This window comes from Perca flavescens, chromosome 8 (assembly GCF_004354835.1).
Source record: "Perca flavescens isolate YP-PL-M2 chromosome 8, PFLA_1.0, whole genome shotgun sequence".
Lineage (NCBI taxonomy): Eukaryota > Metazoa > Chordata > Actinopteri > Perciformes > Percidae > Perca > Perca flavescens.
The window spans coordinates 16424677-16438889 of NC_041338.1; positions in this window are offsets into that span (position 1 = coordinate 16424677).

Consider the following 14213-nt stretch of genomic DNA (forward strand, 5'->3'; position numbering starts at 1 on the left):
CACACACACACACACACACACACACACACACACACACACCTTAGCAACTGACACTCAAACAATAGCAGAACCCCTTGCAGTTCCACCCCTCCTGCACACACACTGAGATGATGTCATCGTTCTTTGCCTCCGTGACATTGCTACACATGCATGACTGAACATTTTGTGTGTACACTCGTGTTAAGTTGTCACACACACACACACACACACACACACACACACACACACACACACACACACACACACACACACAGGCAGATGTCCCTACATCAACATGTACTCATACCTAAATGCAATGGTCACAGTTTTAAACATGTGGTTGATATTTTGACAGTTTGGTTAGGTTTAGGCAACAAACTACTTCAGTTACGTAAGCATGTTTCAAACAGTAAATTTGAAATCAATGGATTCAGAAGACAGGCAATGAAAGGATAAAGGGCAAGGATAGCAATTGATGGAGTGATGAGAGGAGAGAAGATCGGAGCAGAGGGCATAAGAAATAACAGTCAGCCGTAAATCGTGTAAACGTCTTCTACCAAGTTGCAAGTTAACCATGGCCATCAACAATGTTATGTATATGACCTCAAAAGCTAACCAAATTATGTCATTTTCATGGACAAAAAGACAAAGGAGACAAATAGCTCATTTTAGAGAAAACATGCAAATACAGATTGTTAGAAGACGGATAAAAACATGCACACTGCGACGTGTCTCACACACTCGCTTACTCATGTCAATAGCTTTGACCACACAAGCACACAGAAAGTAGGCGCCTCTCAGAGCAAATGCACATAATTGTCCAAAGCCCTTTGCGCCTAGACACTTACTCTTTGCTTATTTGAAAGTCCACTAAATAATCTTGGTCTCCTCAGTTCACGAAAGACGCATGAGAGCCAGTCATGTGATGTCATCAGGGTCAGAGGGGAGGATTGTGATGCCTACACAGCTAGACTGCCTGTGGTCTTCGAACAAAACCGAACTTTGTTCGTCCTGACCTACTGGTCCAGTTACAGGACTGTAGAGAAACAAAGAAACTGAAGCCAAAAACACAGACTGGATCATTTTCTACTCAACTGTCAAGTAAAGATTCGTTACTGAGTTTTTTCAAAAAATAAATAAATGTCCTAGCCACTTTTCATCTGCAATGAAGCAGAACCAACTTTCATTAGTTGATAAATGTGTTTCCATCAGTATCAGTAACATCTTTTTTGACAGCTACTTTTGTCTCAATTGAAAGAAAAAGTGCTTTTGTGATGAAATACAAGGACATTTGATTAAACTGTTGCTCTTCTAATATTATGCACACTATTTTGTGTCTAAACATTTGGGTAGAAGCCTCACTGTGCTTGTTGTAGCAAATGTTAGCACTTTTATTGTGCATGTGCCTGTTGGATAGTGAGAAGCAGCAAACTAAATGCAATAAAGCAATAAAGAACAAGGAACGAGCAGAGAAAACTAAAGAACAGGGAGAAACACTAAGAAAAACAGTGTCACACAAAGAGAAAGACAGAAGCAAAAAATAAAGAAAAGAAAGAAAGAACCTTTACTCTTAAGATGTCAGCATCTGAAACAGACATTCTGCAGCAAAATCCATTTATTCATCTAGTGGAATTGATTAATGGATTTGCTCGCCGTGGCCAAGTACATCTGTGACATGCAAATTTACACCGTTGACCAAACAGCAAACTGTCTTGATAGTGCTGACTTTTGAGGGAACAGAGAGCTGGAGAGACAAAAATACAGGAAGCTAATAATAATAATAATAATAATAATAATAATAATAATAATAATAATAATAATAATACATTTTAATTTTAGGGCACCATTCAGGATACCCAAGGTAGCCTTACAATGCATTCAAAAACAATAATGATACAGGTAAAAACAGTGAAAAAATAACCATGAGAGCTGTTATGACTGACTAATGCTAGCATGTTCCTGACTTGCTGGCATGTTAGGGATAGCTCACCAGCTACAGTAGATCACCAACTAACTCTGCAAGTAGTCACTTCGTCACCAAGCTTCTTTTTTCCCCATTTAATGTAGTACTGTGGTATGAACAACAAATAGAAACTGAGACACACACTGATAGAGACAAAAAGGTGTAATAAAAAGACAATTAAAAAAAATACATAGCATTAATAAGACTGGATAAAAAAATCAAATGAAGAGAGAGAAGTGTAGAGAAATGTGACACAGAGATAGAGAGAGAGAGAGAGAGAGAGAGAGAGAGAGAGAGAGGGCAGAGATATAGAAGGAGAAGGGTGTGTCCCAGCTCTCTCCTCACACAAAGTGCCATTGTCCTCTGAGCCCTGCACACGTCAACAATGGGTTTGAGTGGCAGACGGCTCCCAAAACACCTCAGGGTCCGCAATAGCGCCTTTGTTTCCTCAGCTCACATTGTGGTGGACAAAGAGTGTGCTGCAACTGGCAGTGTGGGGGGAGGCTACTTTGAAAGTGTAGTTTTACAAGCACCCACTTCACAGTGGAAGAAGACGGTCAAGCAGAAAAATCGGCCAAAAGTTACAGTGATTGGTATGTTAGATTACACACTGAGATGAGGGGAAGATGGCTAAGAGTATAGCATATTTATTATAAAAAATATTGAAATTCTAAGAGCTCAACACCTAAATAGTTTGTACATTTGGGTGAATGTGGACTAGACTGACTATTTAGAATGTTTACATGCAACTTTTGATCTGTTTGTGTTGAATTTGTACTTGTTTCCCCTCAAATGTATACTTCTGGACCTAATACAGCAATAAATGATTGAAAATCTGAAATTGATTTAATTAATAAAGCTAATAAGAATACATTTTATTTTCACTAAAAGATGAATTTTCATACTTGGGATAATGTAAGTCAGATTTCACTTTACATTATTTAAAGTGTTTTCATGTAGCACTGGAGTAAACAATCTACTTGTGATACATGCACAACTTGTTGTTATTGATGGATATTTTCATTATTTCATGGTTTTATTAAGTCAAACTCTGTTTTTTTTTCATTCAGCAAAAGTATATTGTGTATGAAATGAAAAGCACGGAATTTTAAGCTGTTTTTAAATAATACACTGCACACCTTCCAGAAACTACAGTCTGTATAAGGATCGCTGTCTGCATGAATTATCCATGCAGACAATTTATCAGTGACTTGATAAGACTTGACTTTCAAAGAGAAGCTTAATAAAAGGTCTGCAGAGGTCAAAATTGAAGCAACATTTGTGGTTTGAAGAAGAACTTTATTGTCAGACTGAGTAGCTCAAGTCTATTTAAGACAGGACTTTGTAGGTGGGATATAACAGAACAGAATGAATGCAATATCAATCAAATGAAGCCTACACTGAAGAGAACATCAATTTTCATTTGATAGTAAGGAGAAAGGACTCTTTTAAAATCTGTACTAAGACATGTCTTAAGTAGGAGATGAACCCACTACTAAAAAGGTACAGGATGGATGAATGAATAGAGCTTAGATAGTTTCACATACAGTAGTCGAGATTTGTCTGCAGATAAAGATGTTATGGACTGGTCACTGACCACGAAAACTTTTGAAATGATGAAATTGAATACCACTGACGTTCTAAATCAGACAGGTGCAACTTGACAAACCTTTTCAACACAAGGACAAGGACAGAATGTCCAACCACACTGAATGTGTTTAGTGTTCAACCACAATTCACATGGATATAATTACAATATATTACTTTTTTTTTAAGTACTGATTTCTTGTTGTTTTTGATGATCTTCTATGTAACATTCCAGTGCTACTATGCTATGTGATTACGATATTTCGCAGCAGCTAACCATGTGATTTCCTGTGATGTCACTGTAATGACAGATGACTTGCTCAGAGTCATGGTTTAAGGATTTAGCATAATGCAAGTCAGGAACGCCCCAGAGTGTAGTCACCCTCAGAGAGAGGGGTGTCAGGCCTGTGAGGGTACAAATTTGTAGCAACCATCTGTTAAAGAGTGTGGATTTTTGTTCAGATAGCATAGGAGCGAATCACATCCCTAACACCCTCACAGTTTCACACAGTGACACTACGTGCATGAGTGAAACCACCAAAAGGACGCAAGTGTTTGGTTACTTGGTTACTCCAGAGCTCGTCTTTTGATAGCAGTCACTAAACCATGACACAGCTGGCCCAAGAAATCCACTCCCAGATATCCTCACTCACCCATCCTCCTCCGTCTCACTCAACTCCCTGATCCGGTGGACTCCGCCTGGTCAAAGTCCCCCCGTCAGATGTGGCCCAGCCGAGTGTGGTGAAGCTTGCCTGGTTTAACGCAGCGGGGACCAACGTAGGCTATTGTGCACGATCTTGCAGCGCAGCAGGTAGTCGGCAGAAGCCGCATGGCGGGAGCCTTTGAAGAGGAGCCGACAGGGGCCAAGTTTGTGGGGATAGTTGGGGTGTAGAGGAGAAAAGAAGGAGGCAGGGGGCCTGACCGGGAGCCCCCAAAGCAGCAGTTTAATAAAGATATTTAATACCTCAGAGAGGCCCCGCTTTGACTCTTTGAACGAACATGGGGATGGAAAAAAGGGGGCCAGACAGCTGATTGTACACCCCAAACCAAGAGGCGAGGGGAGGAAAAAGAGGAGGGGAGAAGAAGCGAAGAATGAGGGTAGAGAAGACAAATGGGCGTAGTGACTGTAGTGTACAGGGTGGAGGTGAAAAAGAAGAGACTCAGGAGTTGAAACATGGAGTGGATTTACATGCACTGGGTTACTCAGAGAAATCAGGTTACATAGGATTTGTTTTACCATACATCCACGTATACATGCAGCAGGACATCAGATTTCTCTCCAATCCTGACCTGATTTTAAAACACAGCCTTTTTTCTTATAGTGCAAATGTGTCATGATTTAAAAAAAATGTCATTTATTTAGTGGTGTGAACTGACTTATTTAGACTTAGAGAGACTACTTTGTTTTAGTATAAGTTTTAGTAATCCTAGTTATGCATATAGACGACAAAGAAATCCAGCTGGGGGCAGCAGATTTATCTAATCCCCTACCCTCGATTATGGACAGCAGTTTTCCCGTTTATATGACAATTAAGAAATCAGCTACCTGGAGAAGAACAACTGCACCTAAATGTACAGCTTGACAACTTTTATTTGGTTGCACCAGATCAGACATAATTTTTCACAAATATAAAGTTTTCAAAGGATAAATATAAATAAATACATAAATAATAAATATCTTCAAAGTGAGCTAACATGCTAACTGTCATCCCTTATGACAGAACTTCACGTGAATGGAAAGTTGCCAAACTGCCCCATCAACTTAATAGATTCAGTTAATTTATTGCATTTGGAAAGTAATTCTGATCATGATTAAATGACACTTAACCCACTGAGAGGTGTACACACAAATACACAAAATTATGCTACCAAGGCAAAGCCTGGGCTGCCCCGCCAGCTGAAAGAGCCCTGTTGTCTCGTGTAGTGTCCGTGGGCAGAATTTTTCGATCTATGACCAAGCTTGATGTGCAGTCTCGGACAGGAGCGGGGCATTGTGCCCCCAGCGCCAGCCCTCCTCCATATTCATACAACCAGGGCGGAATCTAATAAACGTAGGCTCAGGGGAATCAATTGTCTCACATGAGAAAAGCAGCTAATTGTCCGGCGTCACAGGCAAACAATGTCTCAGCTATGAGAGCGTGGAAACTGGCTGTTGTGATTCTGTATGTGATGTGTTCACTGTTGAGAACGTAAAGAACGCCAATGAGGGTGGATATATCCGTGTGAACATGCGTGTAGGTGGATCAGTGCCTGAATGCATACATTTCTACATCTTCAGATGTTCTTGTTCTCACAGTTCTCTCTGACATATATTTGCTATTGAATCAAAACTACATAAACTATGGAATTTAACACTTTATCCACTATGCCAGAATATGATGCACTAGACATAATAATAATGAAGGATACAATCGATAATTTGGCTCTTATGAACACGGTAGAACAGTTTCCTAATGCTATAACCAACTATTATACAATAAAAAACATTTAGCAGGAAAATAATCAGCCGTAATCCTCTGACTAAGAAGACCCTTATGTAGCTACAGAATCCCCAAACGTGATCACAGGCCTGTAAATGCCCTCCGAGAAGGAAGTATCACGTCTAATCAGAATGAGAGAAGAACTCATCCGTTTTCTTTATCTCAGGTTGTGCTGTACATACTTATGTATGATTTTGTTCCGTGGGTCTGTGAAGGTTACATTTTTATTTTATCTTATTCTGTTGAAAGATTGACTCTATTACTATCTTATTTGATAGTTTGTTAACTTGTAATGGAAATTAATACTGTTGTTACAAAGATGCAGTAATTAAAAACAATTTTGAGGTAGTTGTACTATTTACTGAGATTTATTCATTTTCTGCACTCTTACTCCTACATTTCAGAAGAAAATATTGTACATTATACATTTATTACAACTTACAACATTGAAATGCTGTTTACATGTTAACACATACCACTCTGAAAGAGGCCATTCTGCATTATAAGTAACTACATTTTGTAAGGCTGTCGTGAGGAGCAACCTGTGAAAACACTTGTATTATTTCGTCTCATGCCATTGGGTCGCATTATGGAGATTTTTGAGCTTGACCATAAAGGTCACGATACTAGGACTAGGACAAAATAGAGAAAGAGGGACTACATTTCCCTGCTATCTCAGCCTGTAAAAATAAATAAGTAAAAGCACATGATCACATTATCAACAAAGACTGAATAGAAACAAAAGTACAAATGGGTTTTAGCTGTTTTATTTTTATTGTACCTGATGCATGGAAATCACTGTCATCTGATAGAAATAACCCTCGGTGCAGCCGTGAAGACAATACAAAGCCACATAGACAGAAAGGTGATGCAAGGTGACATAAAATATGTTATACTACCAAGTTTTCAGCTTCTTCCAAGTTTCAGCTCACTAAAATCAGCCCTCTGTGGCAGGCACAACCTATTTATCACCTTGAGGATCTAAATGGCCTAGTTAACTGGATCCCATTACTGGCACTGCTGCAACTCTCACTTTCCTCCCCTGTCGAGCCTTGATTTGTTACCTGTCAATCTGTCTCCTTAAGGCAAACATTCCCCTGTATCATTTATCCTGTGGTATCGTGACAATATGTGCTATGTTTACAGTTTTAAAAGTCTGCCAGTGCTTTACCAGAACAAAGGGTGGTTAGAAATAGCATTAAAGGGTTCAGGGAATTTTTTCTGCATCTTCGGTTGGTCTTTTGTTAAACAGCACTGTAAAAGAAATGCCAAATGGTTCTGTTTTATTACTTTTATTTTCAGTTTAGTCGTTGGGTAAGACACATTTTCAGTAACAGAGATGCATTGGGTAAAACCAACATGTTTCAGAACATACCAAAATACCTCACATTAATTTCAATTAACTCCAAGTGCCTGCAACTGTGGTGAGATGATGACATTTAAACATGAAACAATGTGAAATGTGTCCAAACCAGCATTTGGAAATGACCAACTCATTATTGCAAGATAAATATGGTGGGTCGCAATATGATTAACAAGGTAGGAAAGCAGAAAAAAAACACATTTCTGCCTCTAATGTTGGCCTTTTTCTTGTGAATTGCCTGATATTTGCTCCATTTTGGGTCTCTAAAATTTGTTAAAAGGAAACAAAATGAGAAAAAATAATTGGTTAATGATAATCACAATTGCAATGGTTTTCTTTGGGGGGTCACAGCCAAAAAGGTTGGGCTACACTGGTCTAAACTACAAAACCTTATTGTGAAGGTCTCACAGAGCTCTACAACAACAAACAGACCTGACTGACGCCCCTACACCTAAAGAAAGCCCTGGTTACAAAGTGCACATGTCCTGTCAAAGCAGCACAACAAATAGGTAGAAGCCCTTACATAAAATGCCCTGATTATCACCAAAATACCTCTCTCTCACTCATCAAGATGCAGCAGAGATATCACAACCTGAATGGCCCTGTGTCCATTGTGATTTTGGCTGCTGAATTCTCTCATTGTGGGACTAATGGAGGAAGAGATAAGCTTTTTTGGTGCTGTTTAACACCGCAGTCCCACTGGCTCCAGCACTTGCGGTTGGCCAATGGGCTGTCTGGCTGGAGGCAGGGAGGTGTAGGGTTACGAGACGACAAGAACAATGGGCCGAGTGCCTGAGTCAGCACTATCTCCCTGCTTCACTCTCCCTGCTACTCGCTCTTTTTTTCCCTCCAACAAATCTGGCCAACCAATGGCAGCTTTGTGCTGTGGGGGGAGAATGCACACACTTATTGACACACACACACACACACACACACACACACACACACACACACACACACACACACACACACACACAGACACACACACACACACACACACACAAAGAAAGAAGGAAGTCAGTGGGGGTTGGGAGGATTGGGAGGCAGAAAAAAAGCATTGCAGGCACTATTGTCTGTGCAGATGTGAAATGGCTAAACTTTTCACTGTACGCTTGAACTACCAGTGAATTTTGCTTCAACCCAAGTTTTGCTCTTTGTTGTTCTGCTATCTGAAACATGTAGGAATGATTTTTTTTTTGTAAAGATGTTGGAGAAATGTTTTTGTTTTGTAATTAGTAAACGATGGTGGCCGACAGGGGCAAATGCACTGCAACTTCATGAAACACACGCAAATAAAGAAAACATCTTCATTAATTTGACAACACATGTGCAGCGATACACTGTAAAAAAAGATTAGTTGACTCAACTAAACTAAGCCAAGTCATCTTGTTGCTTTGACTGAGTTAATTTGAGTCAACTTATAGTGTCAAGTTTATTACACTTCAAAACATGAGTTGATGCAACATGCAGTCTGTTGAGTCAACTTCCTGTATCAAGTAAGTAGTACTTGAAAATATTATTTGAGATAACTTTAAGAGATGTTGGTTACATTTATTTTATCAAGTTCTTAGAAACTGTGAATCTAGTTGGCTCAACATGGAATACATAATTGATACAACTCGCGATTTGTTGACTCAACTTTCTGTATCAAGTAATGTGGACTGGAAAACATTACTTAAGAGAACTAAAAAAGATGTTGGTTTAACTTATTTTATCAAGTTAGGGCAACATTATTTTTTTCTCATGCTCTATTGCCAAGTTACTTGAGTTTACAGAAATTGCTGGATTTCAAAAATTTAAGCTACAATTTTATTTCTCTTTACAAGAATTACATCTAAAAAGAATCTACATGAGAATTGGCCAGTCAAACTTAAATATTAACACATGAAAAAATCGCTGAAAAGACAATTCAATAAGGACCTTTATTGTCCAACTTCAACCAGCCTTGCTTCAAAATAAGTGTCAATGAATGTTGAGACGTCAAAAAAAAAAGACCTTCCTTGGGACATTTTAAAAAATTAGCCTTTACACCCTCAAACACACTTTTGCTTTGGGCTGCTCACAAACTGAAATTACACTGTCCCACACATAAATAATAATATAATAATACATAAAAATAAGAGCACCCTTCCTTTGGGAAAAAACAATAACTCTGAGTTCCACTGAGTCCATTCTGAGTTAATGTTCAGAGTTGCTGCAGTAAATTGCAGAAAGATTCGTAAAAACAAAACAAAAAAATGTATCTCTGAAAAACTTGCTCAAAATGTTAAAAATTAAAACATTCAAACATTACTGAAATGTCCACTCTTGTCAATTTCTCTGTAACATCACATGGATTAATGTAAATACCTTTGAAATAAGTCAGAAAATGAAAACAAGGTGGGGTGACCCGCAGAAGGGCAATACATTTCATCTCCTCTTACTAAATAGTGTAAAAAATGAGAATTCTTCCATTGGGACATGCAGACAAAAAAAAAAAAAAAAAAAAAAGCTTTCACACCCTCTTAAACATCCATGCTCTTCCAACTCTTTCAGGGCTGGTCAAAAACTGAAATTACACTGTGTCCTGCTTGTAAGAAAAAAGTTCTGTGTGACCCACAGAAGGGCTTTACATTTCTTTTCCTCTTACTACATAGTGGACAAATAGCAAAAAGATTAGAACACTTCCTCAGGGTAAATGCAGAAACATCTTCCTGAGCCATCCCTCTAACTGAGCAGCTTATTCTTTAGAGAGTGGAACCTGGGAGTGCACATCTCAGACCCGATTCCCATGAACAGGCGCTGAATCACCTCAAAAGTATATTTCATGTCTTTTGGATAGTCAAGGTTCAGCATGTACAGCAGGCCCATCAGGTTCACAAAAGCGTTGGGTATGATGATGCATGACAATCTTTTCCTCAATGACGATGGCAACATCGTTGTAGGAAACTGGAAGGGGCTCCTTCACATCTTCAACGACCAAAAGGATTCCAATCACCATTCCCTTGATGACGTCCTCCCCAGGATCTGTTGGCTTCATGCAAAAACAAACAAAAAACAAAAAGGTGCCTGTGCTTTAGACATGTTTTGCTATATAGTGTATCCACACAGAGGATGCCTGAAATGATATTTGTAACCATGCCCATTGTGAACTAGTTTTTGTATCATTGTACAAAATTTTGCTGCTTACCTCACATCTCTTCATCAATGTAGAAGGATTTTCCTTCATGTACCATGGCAGTCCCTGCAAAGCTGCTGTTCTCTTCCTTTGGTTTGATGCCTGCAAAAACACAATATGCAAATTCAGTTGATATCAGAACTCTGATTTTTGTCAACCCTCAAATGACGGAAACTGAGCTTTCAGTTCAAAGAGGTAACTTAAACTCTGACCTTCTCACGGGCAGGTTATATTCAACAAACCCAGAGTTTCTCTCCATCTTAATGAGCCATTTTCTTATTCAGTCTGATTCAAAGTGCCTATCCAAGCACATTAATTAGAGGAGGTTTACTGTCTGTCATAATCTACATCCTGGTCCCTCTCCTCAGTGGGGTTGCACAATTAACGTGGACCACAATTACAACAAATATGCACTTACATCCTTGTCGAGACTCTCCATTAAGGATGTCATTTCTTGAACTTCCTCTGAGCGCTTCAACCGGAATAACTGAAGAAGTTTATGCAGATGGCTGTCCGGACCCTCATAGAACTTATTGATGTCCATTGACATGAGCCTGGTGAATTCCTTGACGATCTATGTAGAGAAGTAACATTACAGTTTTAGTTCAAGTTAAAAGTCACCTAAATTTTCACATTTCAGCACTACAATTGACATGTTGTCAGACATGTGACTTACAGCGGAGACTGGTCTCAAGGTTCATATTTCATTAATATTAACTTCAACCTCAACGATCTGTGTCCTCAGACTGGTAGATTGGCTTGTGTGACAGGTTGAGTTTTATTACAGTTTTTCACGATCGCTATGACACTTTTTTCAATACTTTTAACTTTCCTGAACTCTTAACGCACCAACACACCTACAACACACGATTGGCAAAACAGTTAATTTCATGCTCAAAATCACACTTTGTAAACTAAACTCCAACACTGATTTTCAAAATACAATAATTCATTTACACAATACACTATGTCTACCAAAACAATGCAATCATGTCTCAAAATCAAATAATTCTTCCAAAACACTAACACATGTTCTCTCCCAATAGGAACATTTAGTCAATCACTGCACAATGACATAAAAAACACTAACATCAGATGGAATTACAGAAACTGCATCATTTTAAATGTGTCAGTCAGGTCTGCCCTTATACAACAGACAATAGTATATTGTATTGATCATAGATTGTGTTTTGGACTGCAGTTTCTCTTGAAGTCTCTCTGCATTTTTGTTTTGTTGGGTTTAGTAAATGCATGCATATTTTCTTTTACTGTAAAGATAATTTTTTGGGCTTTTCCACCTTTATTTGAAAGGACAGCTAGTTGAGAAAGGGGAGAGAGAGGGGGAAGACATGCAGGAAATCGTCACAAGCCAGATTTGAACCCTGGACCTCTGCGTTGAGGCATAAACCTCCAAGTATATGTGCGCCTGCTCTACCCACTGAACCAACCCGGCCACCATTTTGTTTCTTTTGCTGCAGAGATTCAATACAAAAAATGATTGACCCATCTCAGAGTAGCTTTATAGAATGTATGGTTTATGAAAAAAAGGAGATAGAGACAGAAGTGTCCTGGTACTCCTCTTCCTCTCCCTCGTGAAGGCATTTTTCTTATTTTCTGTGTTCATCTACAGTATATTGTTCAAATAGGTCCTCTTTTACTCTACTACCATATGATCATGCGATTGAAAGAACCTCAACACCTGAGTGTGTTTCCTAGAAGGGAATCAGCTGGGATTGATCTATGTATTTGCATAACTTCAATCAGCTGTTTCCAATAAATGCATGTATAAAATGCAGGGGATATATTTGTGTTTCAATTTACAATTTGAACAGCTGTTCACTTTGACTTTGACTTCAAGTTAGGTTTAGAACATGATGTTATCTGTTCTGACATACAGTGTGAAAGCATTTGGAAATTTTGCAGTAAAGATCCATTGTTTTGGTTTTGGTAGAGCTTGTGTGTAAAAGAAATTTAAGCACTTTAAATTTGTGTTAACTGTATGCATTTTGTGTCAAAGCAACAAGAAATGTGTTAATTATATAGCCTACACAGACGGATGTTGTGCTAACTGTGTTAAGAGTTTAGGAAAGTTGTTAAAAGTATTGAAAAAAGTGTCATAGCGATCGTGAAAAACTGTAATGTTTACATCAGACTGATAGGTCAGTGCTTTGTTATGTTGTCATGATAATTCATACATGCTAAGTAACAAGGCTGTAAGTTTAACAAATCAGTATGTAATACTATGATTTAAGTAGTTAAATAAAAATATTACACTGTATATATACTGTACTGTATATATATATATATATATATATATATATATATATATATATATATATATATATATATATATATATATATATATATATATATATATAAATATACAGGCCAAAAGTTTGGACACACCTCATTCAACGCGTTTCCTTTTTATTTTCATGACTATTTACATTGTAAATTCTCACTGAAGGCATCAAAACTATGAATGAACACATATGGAATTATGTACTTAACAAAAAAGTGTGAAATAACTGAAAACGTCTTATATTTTACATTCTTCAAAGTAGCCACCCTTTGCTTTTTTTGATAACTCTGCAAACCCTTGGTGTTCTCTCAATGAGCTTCATGAGGTAGTCACCTGAAATGGTTTTCACTTCACAGGTGGGCTTTGTCAGGGTTAATTAGTAAAATTTGTTCCCTTATTAATAAAAAATAATAATAATGGGTCACATCAAAAGTGATCAAATTACAGGTATAAGGTGAATTGTTGAGGGTGTTTTTACTTTAATCAAATGTAAAAATGGGTCACGTTTGATCTTTTCTCTATCTTCTTCAAGACTTTTGCTGTCTCTTCCCTGGGGGAGATCTGGAAGAAAATTTGTTTCAGACCGTCTAGGTTTCTTCACTTTGTTTCTCTTCCCTCGCGTGTCCCCAGCACCTCTTTTCTCAGAATTAACCTCCAGTTCTCAGCAGCCCACATCTTTCAATTTCTGTCTGTAATTGCCCATCTTGAACTTTATGCTGTGTTTCCATCCATACCATCCAGATGTGGAGCCAGGTTCTGTAAGGCAGGGGTGTTTTTCAACAAGTGCCTTGGCTACACATCCAAAATGTTCAAGTGTAGGGTAGGTCATAAATTAATATATTGTTTCAGCAAGTTTGAGCAGAATCTCAGACTTCATGTCCCTTGAAATGGATAGAAGTGCTCCACTTTCTCTAAAAGCACCATTGCCCTGCCTGAGCCTCAGATCAACATCATATGAGAAGGTGGGAATGGGAAAATGAGCTGGCCATTGCTGTGAACGCCGACCTGCAAAGCACTCTGTTTGGCTGCTCAATGAAGAGGATGTCGTCGGAGATGATGAATGAGCTGAAGAGGATGCTGCCGGAGATGATGGTACAGCAGAGCTAAAAGTGTCCAAACTTGAGTCTGAAGAGACAGGGCAGAATATGACTTTCAATGTCACCTTGTCCTTTGGTAGATCGTCAACACACGTGAGGTTACAGAAGTCTTTGACATCCTCATCTTCATATTGAAGGTCAAATGAAGAGCATAACTGCAGTTTGTTTTTCAACACCAGTTTCAGGCCGTCAACCGAATCTGGAACAGAGTCCAAGCGGAGCTTTCTAATGTCCTGTGCTGAAATGATCACACGCATCAATCAGCATCTTCTTGCGATTGAGAAA